Source organism: Schistocerca gregaria, chromosome 2, assembly GCF_023897955.1.
Source record: "Schistocerca gregaria isolate iqSchGreg1 chromosome 2, iqSchGreg1.2, whole genome shotgun sequence".
In the NCBI taxonomy this organism is placed as follows: domain Eukaryota; kingdom Metazoa; phylum Arthropoda; class Insecta; order Orthoptera; family Acrididae; genus Schistocerca; species Schistocerca gregaria.
The window spans coordinates 1051797742-1051816777 of record NC_064921.1 but is presented as its reverse complement, the minus strand read 5'-3'; the positions used below and the strand labels follow the sequence as shown (position 1 = coordinate 1051816777).

Here is a 19036-nt window from a genome sequence, read left to right as displayed (position 1 = left end):
CACGTGCATAGCTGCGCTAAACTGCGGCAGTGGACTGATGAGTGGTGCAGACATTGGTGATAGTGAGAATTCAAATTCTGGAAACAATTCTGCAGGTTGACTTGATTTATGCTCCAGTATACCCGGAGCTAAATCACGGAGTCTGGCTACATGCTGACTTGATTTCTGCTGCCACTCAGATTTGCCAGGCACTGCATCGGCAATGTCAGGGGATATAGCGCTAAGGAAGAAATAAATGACAGCTAGGAAAGAATATACACAAACACAAAATGAATAATAATTAACCTAGAGAAAGCGGCACAATTTAATATTTATTTTCGACTTTGTGTGGAAGTTTTCTCTGTCTGGAGGTGGCGTATTTCTGATGGCCATGATAATCAACCTCGCACTACGGGGTACTGAACACACCTGCCGAGTTCACCTGAATGGTTGGTGCGTTGGGCTGGTGAATGTAAGCGAGTGTAGGGACATGAAAATTTGTACAGCTACTTTGGGCTATACTTGTATCCCCAGGTCCGCCATCCTGGATGGCCCTTTTAGAATTTGACGTTACTGAAGATGTCCTGGACCACGATTCGTGGATTACCACCTTAGATTTTAAGCTTAGTGGCCATCTTGAATTCTATACTTACCACAAGTGACCTACGTCCACTGTGACGTCGGGGGAAAATCGAGGGGGACATTACTATGTAGAATCTAAGAGGTGATTGGTAATATCACCAAACACTTGTGAAAGCTGTAACGTTATATCCACTAATACCCTTGATAGCAGCACGATCGTTATGTGACTGATAAAGAACTTATACCAAGTTGTTGTGTTGGGTCTATAGTTTGCCCTAAATCTCTTGTGGAACACTTCTGCTTGCAGGTGCTCAGTAAATTTTTCTTTAATGTGGTGGTGTATTGGGTAATTTGTTACAATTTTCGCTGTAATAAGTGGCAATATGTTACAAGTTCGTCATAACACCAGATATTTTGTTACAAGTTTTGCTTTGACAGGTCTACTTTGCTACAGTTTGGAGGCAATTTGGTACAGTTTTTGGGCATTTGGTCACAATTTCTCTACAACATGGGGCCCTTTGTAAGAAGTTCATTGTAACATGGGGTTATTTGTTACAGTTTAGGGGCAATTTGATACAGTTTCAGGGAAATTTGTTACAATGTTGAGAGCATTCTCTTTACAATTTCACTGTAACATCAGGCAGTTTGTTACAATTTCGCTGTGACATAGGGAATTTTGTTACAATTTTTGTTGTAACACAGGTTAATTTGTTACAGTTTTGGAGTAACCTGTTACAGTTTTGGAGCAATTTGTTGCAGCTTCAGGGCACTTTGCTACAATTTTACGATAACAAGAGGCATTTTGTTTCAATGTCTGCTGAACAGGGGCATTTTGTTGCAATTTTTGCTGTTACAGGAGCATTTTGTTACCGTTTCACTGTAACATATAGATGTATTGTGTGAAGTGGCATGGAGTCCTCGCTGATCAATGAACGAATTGTTCACTTCCTGGCATATTCGCATTTCGTATACATTATTCAATTCCAAACTTTATCTGAAATATTTCAGAGTAGCCTTCATGAAATCAAACTCTCACAATCTTCAATATGTCTAAGTTGGACCGTTTTCACAAATTTTTCACTACAGTCGAAAATATTTCAATGTTCCACAACCTAGCAGGCTTGTACAGTTACACTAAATTGACATGTGCAGTTGTTTCACATCACACCTTGTGAAACTCACTAGCAAGATCAGCGATAGACCGCCAGTATAAGCACACTTGTAGTTTACTATGACATTAAGTTCAAATAATGCTACAGTGGTCTGATGAGGTGGGAGTATGAAATAGCCAGTCACAGTGAGTATAAGGACAGGTGTGTACTTAACAGACCAATGCAACTAACACTTGTGTTCATCAGAAAAGATTTAGAAATCCCATGGAAAAGTTTGATGTGAATGTCTGTCGTATATGTATGCTGAGATGTGGGACATTTGCAATCCAGTGTACCAAACTGTGTTGTGCCATCCAGCAGGATCAATGTCTGTGGTACAAGTGTTCAACTGTGTTAAATTGGTTTGAGGTTGTATATGGTTCACTGTAATGGTAGTCCAATATGTGCAGTCATGATACTCCTGCTATTTGCTAAAATAACTTTACGGTTTTGGATGTAGGGTGTTTCTTTTCTGTATAGAGGAGATGCTGGGAATGCACTAGTGTGTAAAGCCCCAGCAAACTTCTAAAAGAATCTTCTCTAGCACAACTGGTATAATTTTAAGCAATTTGGATATAAACTGAGTCACTTATTTTTTTAGTTGTAGTAGTTCTGAGTCAGTGACAGCAAGATGCTGACCACACTATACATACATTTCATTACCAGCAAAACTGAAGTGCTAAATTCACGCCTGAACAGCGGGATGAAATTAGTGGGCTTGTCAGACAGTCCTGAAAGTTTTACACAAACGTCTGTCATGTAGATTCATAAAAAATATACCTTCCCATCAAATATAAGTCTCACAACCGAACAGACGATTATGATCACGAAACCCTATCGTAGTTTAGTGGAATCATTCTTTAACCTCATCATGTACAATTCTTTTTGGAAAATTCTACTTATTGCAGAATGGATTCTACACTCTGTGTCAAATTCGAGACATATCAATGTGATCAGCAACCTTCTCGACTTGTGCAACACAGAATCGACATTGAAATGTATACTGACATGTTTCTAAATAGTTATTCTTATTTTCAAGAACAGGTAATAAATCTCACATGTTTTCAGATTTCGGTACAAATGATATAGTGCTCCGACTGATGACCTTAGGTCTTATTTCTTCTCCTAGCTTAACGATTTTTGATATGTGAGCTACAGGTGTGTGGTTGTCAATCATTCTGCTGTCTGTCACAACATTATGTTCTGTTAACTCCCACAATAATGTTTCTCGAAATAATGTCCACACACCTCTCAGTTGCTTTGGTGTACTCCTTTTTTTTTTTTCAAACATGTTGTTAGACAGTCTAATCACTCCCACTCACAGGACTGTGTCAGTATACTCAGGCCAACCATCTCATACCAGTATCTCAAATTTCTTTTAATTTCACATCAACAGGACTGTTTGCCATCTACAATTTTTTCTTCATTTCTCGCCATTTTACACTTGTAGCAGTTGTCCTATTTTCGCAGTGACGTCATAGGCATGGGGGAAAAACTGGCTGTTTATGAATTTGCGACCAAATTTTGAATTTCTCGCCATGTAGTACATAGGGAAACTGGTATATGTCATGGGGTGGGAGAGAGGGAGGTAGGGAAATCTGGCGACAATGAATCATGTCATAGGAGGAGGAATGGTTGGGAAATCTCGCAACAAAGCAGACTGTGCCACAATTAGCCTATCTGTATTACTATATAGCTATCTTCCAACTTGAAATACTTTTATCACTGACGACAGCAGGCACTGTTGAATAACTGAATCGCTCAGAAATTCAAAAGGGCAGTTTATTATGTGTTACACCATAAGTTTTGCAATTTCGTAACCTGAGCGCTGAACACATTACTTATGTTGAAACGTCCCCTTTGAACAATTATACATGACTGTGCTTAAACTGACACACAATATTTTTTAGCGCAACGCAGTCTGACTTTCAATAATCCCTACAAAAGAATGGCCCTGACTAACATTAACCTATACCTTTCACAAATCACTTAACTCATAAAAATCTTCGTTACTCGAACTACTGCAATACAGTGAGCGCCACTACTGCCAGCTAAATAAAGGATTCAAACTACTGAAGGCACTAACTACTGATAGGCATAGTTAGCAAATGAAAGATTTTGATAGAGAACGAACAATGTATTTACCTCAATAGTGTTCAAAAATCACATGGTATATAGCAGTTCATGACATCCAGTCTTACAAATTTCAAAACTCTGCCATCTCTCTCCCCACATCCATCACTGCTGACGGCTCACCTCCAACTGCGCAACGCTACGCGCTGTTAACATCTAGCTGCCCAACACTACAATGGCAGACAACAATGTAAACCAGCCACAGACTGCACACAGCACAGCCAGTGATTTTTATACAGAGCGCTACGTGGCGTTACCAATATAAAAACATAAACAGCCTACTTACAATGTAAACTTACGTTTGTTCTCGCAGTTGCTGAATCTCACTAATAAGTATGCTATATTTGATAAAAGTATTTACGTCCACACAACCCCCAACAATTTTTCACTCTGGCCGTTTCCTGCGCCACAACTCTAAATGAGCTCGATGTTAACGGGATGTTAAACGTAAACTTTCTTTCTTTTGATGCAAACTTATAAGTCTGTGAAACGAAATGATAAGTTTCGTGTTTAATAAATTTGAATAGGAACGTAACATACAAATTCAACACACGAAATAACTAAACCGTCTACGTACTTCATTTTAATATTCTCTGCGGAAATGAATTTTCCTAAGTGCAATTCGTGGGTTGAATTCCTTTAAATTTAAAGTTTATCATTATGAACGTCATCCGTTGACAGTATGTCATGATACATTTTAGGCTGTAGGTACTTCGACGCCACAGCCGGATAATCAATTTTGCGCCACAGCCCTACCTCCCCTCTCCTATCCCAGAAACATGTAAACGTTAATATTATATTAATATTATAAAATCAGAACTGTTTACGGTCTTGACAAACAGACTTGTAAGAAAAACCAAACTGTTGCAGTGAGTACAGAATATGCTCTGACATGAAGTTAAATGGTTGTGGTGTAAATAAGACATCTATTACAGTTGCAAAAGGCGGTATACAAACTATATTACATGCATAACTGCGGCTTCGGAAAAAAAGGAAGCCTAAAAACAAAAAAACACGTTATAATAAAATTATGCTGTTTAGAGGGATGCAGTAAGTGTAATGTGCCAGACATTGGTTTGGTAACAATATTTAATCGTTAAAAAGAGGAACTCAGAATAACTAAGTTTCAGCATTATTGAAGGTAGAGATTTTCGTTCAGTTCAAAATATCGGACATATGTATATGAGTGATATAAATGCATGACTGATGAGATGTAATTCAAGATATCTTGTTATGGAGAATTTTCTCATTTCCAATTTTTAATTTACAGTGTGAAGCGTAATCTAGCAGCAACATCAAAACATTATTTTAAATGTCAAACGCTTTGTTTTGGTGCTTTTGTATTCTGTACCACAACGGTCAGGAAACAGCTCAGCTACAGTACTTCTCGTTATTCGACTGGCTTGATCGTACAACTGTGTTCTTTGAACATTTGCGATCTCACATGCAGATTAGATGTCATCCTCGAGCTCCTGCTAACAGCAGGACTCGGTCGGTGCTAAGCAACCTCTCATGCTCATATGGCTAATACAGTAAGACCGCTTCAGCATCGGCCAACAAATCGACCAGCCCACTGCTGAGCCTGTCGTGCGGGTCCTGATAACTGCTCTGCAAAAAAAGTATTTCAGGTAAATCTTCTTACTAAAAGCCTGTAACGCAGCAAATAAGGTCTATTGTTCACATGTATAAAATTTATTACGCAATTTAAGATTTAATGAACTGATTAGATTAAAACAAATGAAAAGAATTGAAATTTTAAGGTATTCAAGAAGGTTATTAAAAAAAGTTATGAACAACGATATTTATTTAAAAACGACCAAAATATTGATACCCCAGTTTTACAAATATTATATTGTAACTACAAGTAAACGCGTTTATTAGGCAAATGAACGTCAACAAAAGGAATGTATTAAGCAAGTTGTCTTAAAATGTCACATTCAATACTGAGCGAAGCCAAAACGTTGATCCTATCTTCTAAGAATGGGATTCGACGCGTGCTTTTGATAAAGTTCAGTTTTGAAAATGTTCTTTTTCCGCTGTTATTTGTGATCGTAACCGAAGGGCACGCTCCTATATCAATCTGGTACCCTTACCAGATGGGACTGACAGGAGAGAGAGAGACACCCAACAAAGGCGGCGCGTCTGGTCACAGGGACTCTATTGGGCGCGAGAGCGTTGCAGAGATGCTAAACACAGTCCAGCGGCAGACGCTACAGGAGACCTGTTGTGCCCCACGGAGAAGTTTACCATTGAAATTGCGAGAGAGTGCTTTCCGGGAAGAGTCGGGCAACGTACTATTTCCTCCCACATAGGCTGCATCTCACGAAATGAGCACGATGAGTAAATAAAAGATAGTACAGAATAATACTATCATTTTTCCACGCGCAATTCGCGAGTGGAACAGGGAAGGGGGGATCAGTTAGTGGTGTTAGATTAGATTAGATTAGATTAGATTAGATTAATACTTGTTCCATAGATCATGAATACGACACTTCGTAATGATGTGGAACGTGTCAGGTTAATAAAAGATGTCTGTACAAGAAATTACATTACACAAAATATTGCATGACACTAATGATTAAGTTTTTTTTTTTTTTTACTTAGTTTATATCTAAAAATTCAGCCAATGAGTAGAAGGAGTTGTCATCTAGAAATTCTTTTAATTTATTTTTAAATGTTAGTTGGCTATCTGTCAGGCTTTTGATGCTGTTTGGTAGGTGCCCAAAGACTTTTGTGGCAGCATAATTTACCCCTTTCTGTGCCAAAGTCAGATTTAACCCTGCATAGTGAAGATCATCCTTTCTCCTCGTGTTATAGGTATGCACACTGCTATTACTTTTGAATTGGGTTGGATTATTATCAACAAATTTCATAAGGGAATATATATATACTGTGAGGTTACTGTGAGGATCCCTAGATCCTTAAATAGATGTCTGCAGGATGACCGTGGATGGGCTCCAGCAATTATTCTGATTACACGTTTTTGTGCAATGAATACTTTTCTACTCAACGATGAATTACCCCAGAATATGATGCCATACGAAAGCAGTGAATGAAAGTAGGCATAGTAAGCTAATTTACTGAGATTCTTATCACCAAAATTTGCAATAACCCTAATAGCATACGTAGCTGAACTCAGTACTCTCCGCTACATATCGTCAGGTGGCCTGCGGAGTGTTGATGTAGATGTAGATGTAGACATTTCATGTCATCCTAATCTCCATTCCATTTTCATTACAGCTATGACTACGTTTGCCATTCCTATCGGACCCATCATGCCTTTTGTTTTCCTGTTCCTCCTAGCGACTCCCATCACACATCTCTCCATTGCTCGCTTATCAACCCTTGGTTTTTTTGTTTTCACACTAAAAGTTCGTGACTCGCTCCCGTAAGTCAAAACCGATACTACTCACTATTTGTAATTTTCGTTTCTCAGGACCATCGGAAGCATAGCTTTACAAAACTGCTCTGTTTGCCGAAAGCATTCCAGACAATTTATAGTTTTCTTTATATTCATTCCTCTTCCATCAGTACGTTACCTTTAACTGTCGCAAACACAAGTGCTCTTTGACTAGTTCTACAATTTCTTCTTTTTATTTATTTTTTATCCATCAGGTCATTACCTCAAACTGCACCAAACAAAAATGCTCGTCAACCGGTTCCGTAATTTCATGGTTAACTTGCACTATTTCAGATAAAGACAGAACCTTAAGTTATCAATTTTAAAATTTGTGCCAAGGCTGCGACTTCACCTGGGCCACTGATTCGGCTTCCATCTTTAACGAAGATAAAGTTGAGACTCAGTATATCTCCAGGAAAAAGTGATTACATCATGTTTCACAATACTGTTTTCGAAGTGCTTACTATACATTATTTTAGTATTATTATACATGATTTTCTGGTCTAATTTCAAACTTGTGTCTTTGAATTTGCTCCATCCGTTGTTAAAGCTCTCTGCACTGGAGACCTACAGCGCAGTGTCATCAACAAACCGGAAGCGTTGTTTCTATTGCAGCCACTACTCCTCAGTTCAATGCTGTTTATCTTATAGGTACCAATAGGTATTATCATTTTTGTAACCAAATTTTTATTTCTGTTTTTAATCGAGTGTATTTGCCTGATATCTAAATTTAAACTAATCAAAATAATACAAGCTGAACCCGAACTCCACCTCCAAAATTTCGCATTTTTCTTACAAGGGACACGTATTCTCTTGTGGCTCATTACACAATAATAACGTAACCAAAATTTATTAGTTTTGTTGCCTCAGTTAGCTCTCGTTCCCGTGAAAACATCTTCGTAACAGTGAAAAAGTCTGTCATCTATAATCACCGAAAAGTAAAACAAAGTACGCAGAGTAATGCAACAACTCTCAGGTGCTACAGGACCAGCTCAGCACCTTTTGCCGCTCTTTCATTGCATTCATTGATCCGATTGGTACGGTACTCGTATATCGGCCTTCTCTTCACCAGTAAACCTATCCGCAGGTGCGCCTGCAGGTTCTCATGCCTGCAGAGTATAACATCCCAGCTTCCTCAACCAAATTATAACGTCCCAGGACTTTCTGCACCAAATTATAACATTTCAGCTCCTCAACACCAAATTAAAACGTTGCATTAGGAGGTGTCTGCTTCGTGCAAAAGGTCTTGAGTTCATATTGATGACAACAAGTAATTCTTCATTACAGACGTTTATTTACAAACAGAACTGACAGACTTCACAGACTCAACAACCGACTCTCCGAGCCAACCACACTGCACATCCGAACTGGCAACTGACAACTCCTAGGTGTATTAATATCTTTACAAACAATGAGAGTCTTTGACAATGTTTTGTTTACAATACGATAGCAATTCACGACTTAAAACTAAATTAGACATTACAGAATTTTAGTACAGATTAAAGTAAGTAAAAGGATCAGTACATATAAATTCTTACAAGCATAATTTCCAAATAGATTTTATAACATTTTTCTACCAGCTTCTGGATAACCTTCACCAGATTGGTACCGATGTTTCCAGAAATATCTTGACATTTGATTCTGGATATTTCTTGAGTGATTTAGAACAACTATCTATATGTAAAATGATTTAAATCGTGTTTCAAAACGCAAACAAATCTTTTTAGCAATATTTCTTGATACAAATCGTCTTTCGAAATTAGATTATGAAACAGTTTTCACAAGTTTTCGTATTTTTGCGATCATAATATAGAATTTCTCCATAGAAAGTTCCAGAAGTGTGCATTAAACGATCATTCACAGACTTTCTCTTTAGCTGGTGAGTTTTTAAAAGTATCTTGTCCAAATTTACGAAATAATTTAGCTCAAAACTGATAATTTATACAATTAATCAGAACTACAGCAAACAGTGAGTCTTTCTTTTACAAAATGAAATATAATTACAAAATTGAATGAAAATAGGCTACTAACACTAATATATATTTACATTAATTCTATTTTTGTTCTTTCTGTGCAAAATGTCCTAATATTGACACAGTACAATATTTAAACATCACCAAAGTTTCCCTTTACATTTTGCATAAATGTATCGACATCCCCTAAAAGTCTACAGTATCGAATACTTCAATATGTCCCAATATGTCCTGTAATGTTACAAGACGTTAGATGTGCTCATGTACATACAGACTGTAGCGGATATAAGTGCAGTTATTTTTATATATGCTAACTTAATATGTACACCCATCAGTGTGCTGACTGTTTTTCCTCTGCATCGGACAGTCTTTTTACAAACTTTATGACCTGATGTTTTCTGCATTGTTGTACTACACCACTAAGTTGGCTACACCTCTCAGTATATACTAACCGTTTTGCGTTCACGTGTTCACACTTCAACACCTGACGTGCTGTCCTGCAGAAAATAGCCATTAATGGCTTGCTTTTTTCACATCTACTTGGAGGTAGTAACCAACATAAAAAATATAACTTGTAATGGTTGTAATTATAGTGTGCAAATGATGTAAATACTGATGTAATGTTGCTGTTCAATACACCGTACTCAGTCACCAATAGAAATACCTATACTTGCAAGTATTTGTCCCTCCCTCTCTCTTATATATATATAGCACATCTGAAGTAAGACAATGAAGACACTTGTGTGAAGTATTTTAATTAACCGTTGCTTCAAGTAAGTTATTTATAATAAAAATTTGGCTTCCTCAAGGATCAGTCCTAGCACCCTCGGTCTTCAACCGGTCCACCAGTGACACGCCAAACACTACCTGCACAACGTTCTCCTATGCCAGTGACCACGCCATAGCCATACAGGCCAGTACGCTTGAGGAAGGAGAAAATATATTTCATAGAGACTTAGAAACTCTCAACACAAATTCCAAAGTGTGGAGACTCCAACCAAACGCTGCAAAGACAGAAGTCTGTGCATTCCACATAAACAGCAGAACTGTGAACCAACAGTACAGTGTGAACTTCCGTCATTGCAGCATAAATAGGTCGGTATCAAACTGGATCGTTCCTTAACCTATAAAATACACCTGGAAAACACCAAACAAAAGCTAAAGACCTGTAATAACATCAAAAATAAACTGCCTGTCACAACGGTTGGGGTGCTGAAGCATAGTTTTGACAATATAAGTGGGACTACGCTGTTTCAGACAAGATATAGAAGCTGCAAGTGGTACAGATCATAGCCCTGCAGAGAAGAAGGCGGTTCTTGTGGCTGCGAAGGGACTGAGATCACTCATTTCCATATAATTATCGTTTTAACCTCTCACTTCCAGGTGACCATCATCTCAATATCCGCCAGTTACTAACGAATTACCGCCGTGCCACATCGGTCGAGGCCTGAACAGTTAACAAATAACTTGGTGTGCAGTACTGAAATAAATGCCAATTGGTAACAGCCATTTGAGGTTTATCAAGATGTGCGAGTCCAGCTACGTAGGAACTGGTAGACTGACTTTTGTTCCGTAGAAAGGAAACAGTTCCGAGACGGAGCTCTCCCCATGGATAGCCCTCTCAATGGCCCTGGTAAAACGTGGTAACTTCGTCACCCAGTCGTCGGGCAGCTTCGTTTCATGTTGTTAGAGCTTGTTAGTAACGCTCTGGGCACATTGACAAGTACTCTTTTTTTCATGGTCTACGCAAGGTTTTCAAGTAATGAAATCCCCAATATTCTGGCTGTAAGAATATAAATCCAGTTTTGCATTTTTCGTCACACGGGTACAGCACAGTAATTAATCTTTCAAGTTTGATGTCATTTTTAGAATCTTACTTCATTTTTTGCAAGTATGTGTTTCAAGTCCATATGCGACACCATTGTTGATTCTTCTAATGTTGGCAAGAAAGAACAATGCACGTACCTCTAGGAAAAGAAAACAATGTTGCACGAGAATTTATCCTTATGTTGAAAATACACTGGTGTGAAGAACTTAAGGACGAAAGTGCCTCCGACAAGTATCACAGCTCGATGAAACCTGGACCACAATCAGAAAGAACTGCTACTGTTTATTACAGACGATAACTCAAAGAAATACGCAATGGGACGAACATAAATGTCGCTATTGTTCAAAGATAACAGTTATACTGAAGTCACTGCGATTCCTGATTGTCTAGTGGTCGTTACAAAAGGAGGGGCGTGGTTCTAAATAGGGTTTGTGATCAACATGGATAGGAGTGCACGCAGCAAGTCCACCTGCACCAAAGACTATCCAGTAGTTGACAACGCAGGGTGGTTATAATAAAAGTTAAACTTTCAAAACGCTGCAGAAATAACACCACTGGACAGAGAGACGTCAAATTGCAACGAAATATCGGAGAAGGGGGAAAACGTGTGGCAGAGGACCATCAGGAATTACGGTGACTTCAGAGTAATTATTGTCTTTGAATAAAAAAGTCGTTTCTGTTAGTGTGATTACGTATTTCTTTCAATTACCTTCCGCACTACACTACAGCAGTTGTTTTTATGTATGGAGCAAGTTTCATCGAGCTATGTTACTTGGCAGTGCACGTCATGCGAAAGTTACGTCCGTTCTCAAGCTCTGCACACCAGTAAGTTGATGGATTGTCTGCTTTTTATTGTTGCTGATTCACTCATGGTTGTTAACTTGTGTCAGTACGCGCATTGAAACTAAAATGTCGATATTGTACCAAATTTAATGTCCATTTGCGAAATATCGATATTCGTATGCTATTTTTTATTCTTTATTGGAACTAAAGTAACACGTTGAAGTGCACGCTCGAGTTGTTTCAGCAAATGTTGAAAGATTTTCTAACTACAATGAAGTGCTGTTCGACCACATACGCTCTTTCACTTTCGAAAACTTGTGCATGCTGACTGTCATACAATTCAATGGGACGGCGACTGACCCGTATGAGTGCGTGGGATCGATAATGTGTGTGAGACTGCATCTTTACTAGACTCGCGAGTTCGGGCTGACCTTCCCTGTCTGGTAAGGGCAACCCAGCGTATGGCGTCGTAAGCGGAGCAGTGGGCAACTGCGGACAGGCGCTCTGTTCACGGTTTAGGTGAGCTGCTTGATAATGTCGTTCTCTGTTTAGAGGCCGAGCGGTGGCTTCTGCTTGGGGCCTTTGTTTCTGGTGCGTTTCCTGTCCTCCAGGCCTGGCTGTTTAACTTCGACAACCGCCCTAGGAAAGAAGTACACCCGAGTGCATTAACACTGGCACACAACACTTACGGCTATGAAATAGTTATTCCAGGACGGTCGCAGAGAAAAATTATTCTGGTGAGAACGTTACGTTAAACACTGTCCGTTTCTCTCCGAAGACTGGCATTGAACTTAAAGGTATTGCTCTCAGCTATGGTGCACATTTGGGTTTGTGTTCACCAATGTCATTTATTCTGAGTGATAACATGGGATATTCCTCTGAGTCGTATGATAATGGTTGAATTTTTTTATTATTATTACCTCAGCGGTGGAATCCTTTTAATGTTAATATAGTTTGTTGTTCTTAATCAAAGTTGATTTCGGGAGTGCCAAAGCAAGATACAGTTAACATCACTCAACCGTAATTCTCTTTGTTTGTATTTTGCTGTAATTGTGAACGTTTTAGAAGTTATAGTCAAGTATGTTTGTGCAGGTCCCGTGTTTTTAGTGGCCATATTTGGTTTGTATGCAGACACATGTTTTTTAACCATCCACATACTGTTGTTATTATTATTACTATTATCTCCTGAACCTTATATGCAGCAAGAACGTAGGCCTATTCTGTTGAAGTAAAATTTCCTTCCTCTTGTCTATACAAGGAGGGGCGTTCAATTAGTAATGCAAAATATTATTTTTCGATTTCGGTCGAGAACATGTGGAATTTGTTGCGGGACATAATGGACTATTTCCGCTTCAGCCCTTATAGTTTCATGAAGTTGCGATAGGTGGCAGCGCTATATAAAGCCTTCAAAATGGCGCCCATAACGAAGGAGCGTTCCGAGGAGAGGGCTGTCACTGAGTTTCTTTTGGCGAAAAACCAGAGCATCGCAGATAATCATAGGCGCTTGCAGAGTGTCTACGGAAACCTGACAGTGAACGAAAGTACGGTGAGTTGTTTGCGCGAGGCACCTGTCACAGCCGCAGCAGGGTCACGCAGACATGTCCGATCTCCGACGTGCCAGCTGGCCAAACACAGGTGTGAGTCCTGCAGTGTTCGAACGTGCGGACACTAATTTGAGATGACGGACAGATGACACTCGTAACCTTCGCTGCTCAACTGGAGATCTCTGTTGATATTGCTGACACATCAGTTGGGGTACTCAAAGGTACTCCCTCGCCGCCAAACAGATGATCATAACAAACAACGAAGGACCATTTATGCGGAACTGCTCGGGCGTTACGAGGCTGATCGTCACAAATTTTTCTCGGATGTCGTCAGAGGCAACAAAACATGGATTCATCACTTCGACGCGGAAACAAAACGGCATTCCGTGGAGGGGCGCCACACCATCCCTCCTCCGAAGAAAAAGTTAAAAGCCGCTCCCTCAGCCGGTAATGTCATGGCGGCGGTCTTCTGGGTCCATGAAGGGGTTATCTGTTTGATGTACTCCCTGATGGTGCAACGATTAGCCAGAAGTGTGTTGTGCTACCACCAGGATATTGAGGAAACGACTTAACAGTATTCATCGGCAGAGAAATGCAAATGAAGAACTCCGTGTCCCTGCAGGGCCTCACACAAGTCTGCGCACACGAGACGAGCTCACGAAACTTCATTGGACTGTTCTTCCTAATCCACCCTTCAGCCCGGATCTTGCGTCTTCCGACTTCCGTCTGTTTGACCCAATGTAGGGTGCATTCCGCGGGAGAGAGTGCGTGGATGATGGGGAGCTTCCTGATGCAGCCAGGCGCTGGCTCAGCCGTCGATCAGTGGAGTATTACTGTGCGGACGTACAGGCCTTCCCAGTAAGGTGGAGTGAGGCTTTCACATTCAACGAAGATTATGTTAACAATAGGGTATTGTAGCCAAAAGAGTGGGAAATTCATGTTGTTGTTGTTGTTGTGGTCTTCAGTCCTGAGACTGGTTTGATGCAGCTCTCCATGCTACTCTATCCTGTGCAAGCTTCTTCATCTCCCAGTACCTACCGCAACCTACATCCTTCTGAATATGCTAGGTGTATTCATCTCTTGGTCTCCCTCTACGATTTTTACCCTCCATGCTGCCCTCCAACACTAAATTGGTGATCCCTTGATGCCTCAGAACATGTCCTACCAACCGATCCCTTCTTCTGGTCAAGGTGTGCCACAAATTCCTCTTCTCCCCAATTCTATTCAATACCTCCTCATTAGTTATGTGATCTACCCATCTAATCTTCAGCATTCTTCTATAGCACCACATTTCGAAAGCTTCTATTCTCTTCTTGTCCAAACTAGTTATCGTCCATGTTTCACTTCCATACATGGCTACACTCCATACAAATACTTTCAGAAACGACTTCCTGACACTTAAATCAATACTCGATGTTAACAAATTTCTCTTCTTCAGAAACGCTTTCCTTGCCATTGCCAGTCTACATTTTATATCCTCTTTACTTCGACCATCATCAGATATTTTGCTACCCAAATAGCAAAACTCCTTTACTACTTTAAGTGTCTCATTTCCTAATCTAATTCCCTCAGCATCATCTGATTTAATTCTACTACATTCCATTATCCTCGTTTTGCTTTTGTTGATGTTCATCTTAAATACTCCTCTCAAGACACTGTCCATTCCATTCAGCTGCTCTTCCAAGTCCTTTGCTGTCTCTGACAGAATTACAATGTCATCAGCGAACCTCAAAGTTTTTATTTCTTCTCCATGGATTTTAATACCTACTCGGAATTTTTCTTTTGTTTCCTTCACTGCTTGCTCAATATACAGATTGAATAACATCGGTGTTAGGCTACAACCCTGTCTTACTCCCTTCCCAACCACTGCTTCCCTTTCATGTTCCTGGACTCTTATAACTGCCATCTGGTTTCTGTACAAATTGTAAATAGCCTTTCGCTCCCTGTATTTTACCCCTGCCACCTTTAGAATTTGAAAGGGAGTATTCCAGTCAACATTGTCAAAAGCTTTCTCTAAGTCTACAAATGCTAGAAACGTAGGTTTGCCTTTCTTTAATCTTTCTTCTAAGATAAGTCGTAAGGTCAATATTGCCTCACGTGTTCTAGTATTTCTACGGAATCCAACCTGATCTTCCCCGAGGTCGGCTTCTACTAGTTTTTCCATTCGTCTGTAAAGAATTCGTGTTAGTATTTTGCAGCTGTGGCTTATTAAACTGATTGTTGGGTAATTTTCACATCTGTCAACACCTGCTTTCTTTGGGATTGGAATTATTATATTCTTCTTGAAGTCTGATGGTATTTCGCCTGTTTCATACATCTTGCTCACCAGATGGTAGAGTTTTGTCTGGGCTGGCTCTCCCAAGGCCGTCAGTAGTTCCAATGGAATGTTGTCTACTCCGGGGGCCTTGTTTCGACTCAGGTTTTTCAGTACTCTGTCAAACTCTTCACGCAGCATCGTATCTTCTATTTCATCTTCATCTACATCCTCTTCCATTTCCATAATATTGTCTTCAAGTACATCGCGCCTGTATAGACCCTCTATATACTCCTTCCACCTTTCTGCTTTCCCTTCTTTGCTTAGAACTGGGTATCCATCTGAGCTCTTGATTTTCAAAGTACTTACGGGCATTCAGCCAGGTTGAATTTTCGACAACTGCCAACAGGCCTGCCTGTTGGCAGTTGTCGAAAATTCAACCTGGCTGAATGCCCGTAAGTACTTTGAACATAGTTTACGCCAGGAGAAGCTGAGCTCTTGATGTTCAAACAAGTGGTTCTCTTATCTCCAAAAGTCTCTCTAATTTTCCTGTAGGCAGTATCTATCTTACCCCTAGTGACATAAGCCTCTTCATCCTTACTTTCTTCCTCTAGCCATCCCTGCTTAGGCATTTTGCACTTCCTGTCAATCTCATTTTTGAGACATTTGTATTCCTTTTTGCCTGCTTCATTTATTGCACTTTTATTTTTTCTCCTTTCATCAATTGAATTCAATATTTCTTCTGTTACCCAAGGATTTCTACTAGCCCTCGTCTTTTTACCTACTTAATCCTCTGCTTCCTTCACTACTTCATCCCTCAAAGCTACCCATTCTTCTTCTACTGTATTTCTTTCCCCCATTCCTGTCAATTGTTCCCTTATCCTCTCCCTGAAACTCTGTACAACCTCTGGTTCTTTCAGTTTATCCAGGTCCCATCTCCTTAAATTCTCACCTTTTTGCAGTTTCTTCAGTTTTAATCTACAGGTCATAACCAATAGATTGTGGTCAGAGTCCACATCTGCCCCTGGAAATGTCTTACAATTTAATACCTGGTTCCTAAATCTCTGTCTTACCTTTATATAATCTATCTGATACCTTTTAGTATCACCAGGGTTCTTCCATGTATACAACCTTCTTTCATGATTCTTAAGCCAAGTGTTAGCTATGATTAAGTTGTGCTCTGTGTAAAATTGCACCAGGCGGCTTCCTCTTTCATTTCTTAGCCCCAATCCATATTCACCTACTACGTTTCCTTCTCTCCCTTTTCCTACTACCGAATTCCAGTCACCCATGACTATTAAATTTTCGTCCCCCTTCACTATCTGGATAATTTCTTTTATTTCAATACATTTCTTCAATTTCTTCGTCATCAGCAGAGCTAGTTGGCATATAAACTTGTACTACTGTAGTAGGTGTGGGCTTCGTATCTATCTTGGCCACAATAATGCGTTCACTATGCTGTTTGTAGTAGCTTACCCGCATTCCTATTATCCTATTCATTATTAAACCTAGTCCTGCATTACCCCTATTTGATTTTGTATTTATAACCCTGTATTCACCTAACCAAAAGTCTTGTTCCTCCTGCCACCGAACTTCACTAATTCGCACAATATCTAACTTTAACCTATCCATTTCCCTATTTAAATTTTCTAACCTACCTGCCCGATTGAGGGATCTGACATTCCACGCTCCGACCCGTAGAACGCCAGTTTTCTTTCTCCTGATAAGGACATCCTATTGAGTAGTCCCCGCCCAGAGATCCGAATGGGGGACTATTTTACCTCCGGAATATTTTACCCAAGAGGACGCCATCATCATTTAATCATACAGTAAAGCTGCATGCCCTCAGGAAAAATTACGGCCGTAGTTTCCCCTTGCTTTCAGCCGTGGGAATTTTATAGTGCACTGAAATCATAAATAAGACCAACCTGCTTTCAGAAAAAAGTATCGCCTTACTTATTGAACACCCCTCATGTATACGTCATAAACACTGGGTAACGATTGTTGTGAATGGTACTGCATGCTGGGCTGTCAGAAGGTGTTTAGGAAAACTGTTTGAAATTTATGGACACACCCTTGTGTAACTGTGCAGCTTCTGTGGAAACAAACAGCAAATGGAAGGCTCGATACAGTGGCGGATCCTGGCAGGAGAGCTCCGTTCGGTGGTGTTTACACCTCAACAGCCGATTCAGATAAGTCTTTCAGCTTTAGCAGATTTCTCGGGTAGTGTTCCGAAAATTTTAGACGCCTAGTTTTATATCACTGTACTAGTGCTTTCAAAAGCTTTCGAATGCTGTTACGAAAAGTATAAGGCTTCATTAAAAAAACTGGCGCACTGACGGTTCCATACAAACTTAACTGCTCTTACAGACAGTTCATCCATTGCGCAAATCGAGAATTTCGACCATTTTTGCTGTTATCGACGTTGATACTGGCAAGATATTGACCCTAGGACTAGTCTGCGAATGGTCGTTTCACGTACAATTTGAAACGCCAACTCTATCTGCAGTAAATATCAAAATACGTCACATAAATGGCCGTATATTTGCATTGACGTTGAAGCTTCAGTTTTCTTACATGTCCAAGTGACCATAGACCTTAGTATGTGACATAAATTTCAGCTTGATTCGACTACTCGTTCGTGACAAAAAGGCTTAGCAAACGGACAGACAGACAGACAGTCACATAAAAAATGACAATTTTTTCGTGAAATATAAATTAACAATTTCTGATGTTTCCATTTAGTTATACTGTGAAATCTTACCTCTTGCTAAATTTAATGATTGTAGTCCAACGGGAAGTACTCTATAGGTTTTGATAAGTGTGTGAGTATCTTACAATGTGACATAAACGATCGTATCCATTCACTGAATTGACTCAGAGGCTTCAATGTTTTACACTGCCAAAGGACCGTAGAACTGAGAATGTGACGTGAATTTCAACCTAACACATCTGCCCATTCCTGAGAAAAAGAGTATTTAACATTTGGACAGAGAGACAAACAGATGGACAACAAAGTGATCCGACGAAGGTTCCGTAAAAAGTTAAATGTGATATCGTTCAAAGGCGCGTCGACACCACAAACATCAATGATGTCTCGTTGCGATCCACAATGGCCGATGGAAGTCGCTTCTGAAAGCACGCCCCTTCTCTCAGGACCACAGCACCATCACACACAGGCCGACATGGAGCCAAGCACTGATTCGCTGTAGCCAGTTTGTGACCTCTGATGAAGCAATCAACATCAGCTAGTTACCACAACAGTGCTATTCAAGTGTCAGAGGGAACTGTACTTTAAAATATTGAACTTGTACTTCTAGAGAAGAGTCTGTAGTTGTGTTCATCCAGTCATGCTATACTATTGAAAGACAGTTGTAAATATTAGGCACATTTCTGTGACAATCGAGTG

General features: G+C 39.9%; 1 protein-coding gene across 1 annotated transcript in view; it reads left to right on the top strand.

Annotated features, from left to right (window-relative positions):
- LOC126335576 (ATP-binding cassette sub-family C member 4-like) overlaps window positions 1–19036 on the top strand; it is a 276697-nt gene that overhangs the window by 36389 nt on the left and 221272 nt on the right. The gene's annotated exons all lie outside the window — the stretch shown is intronic.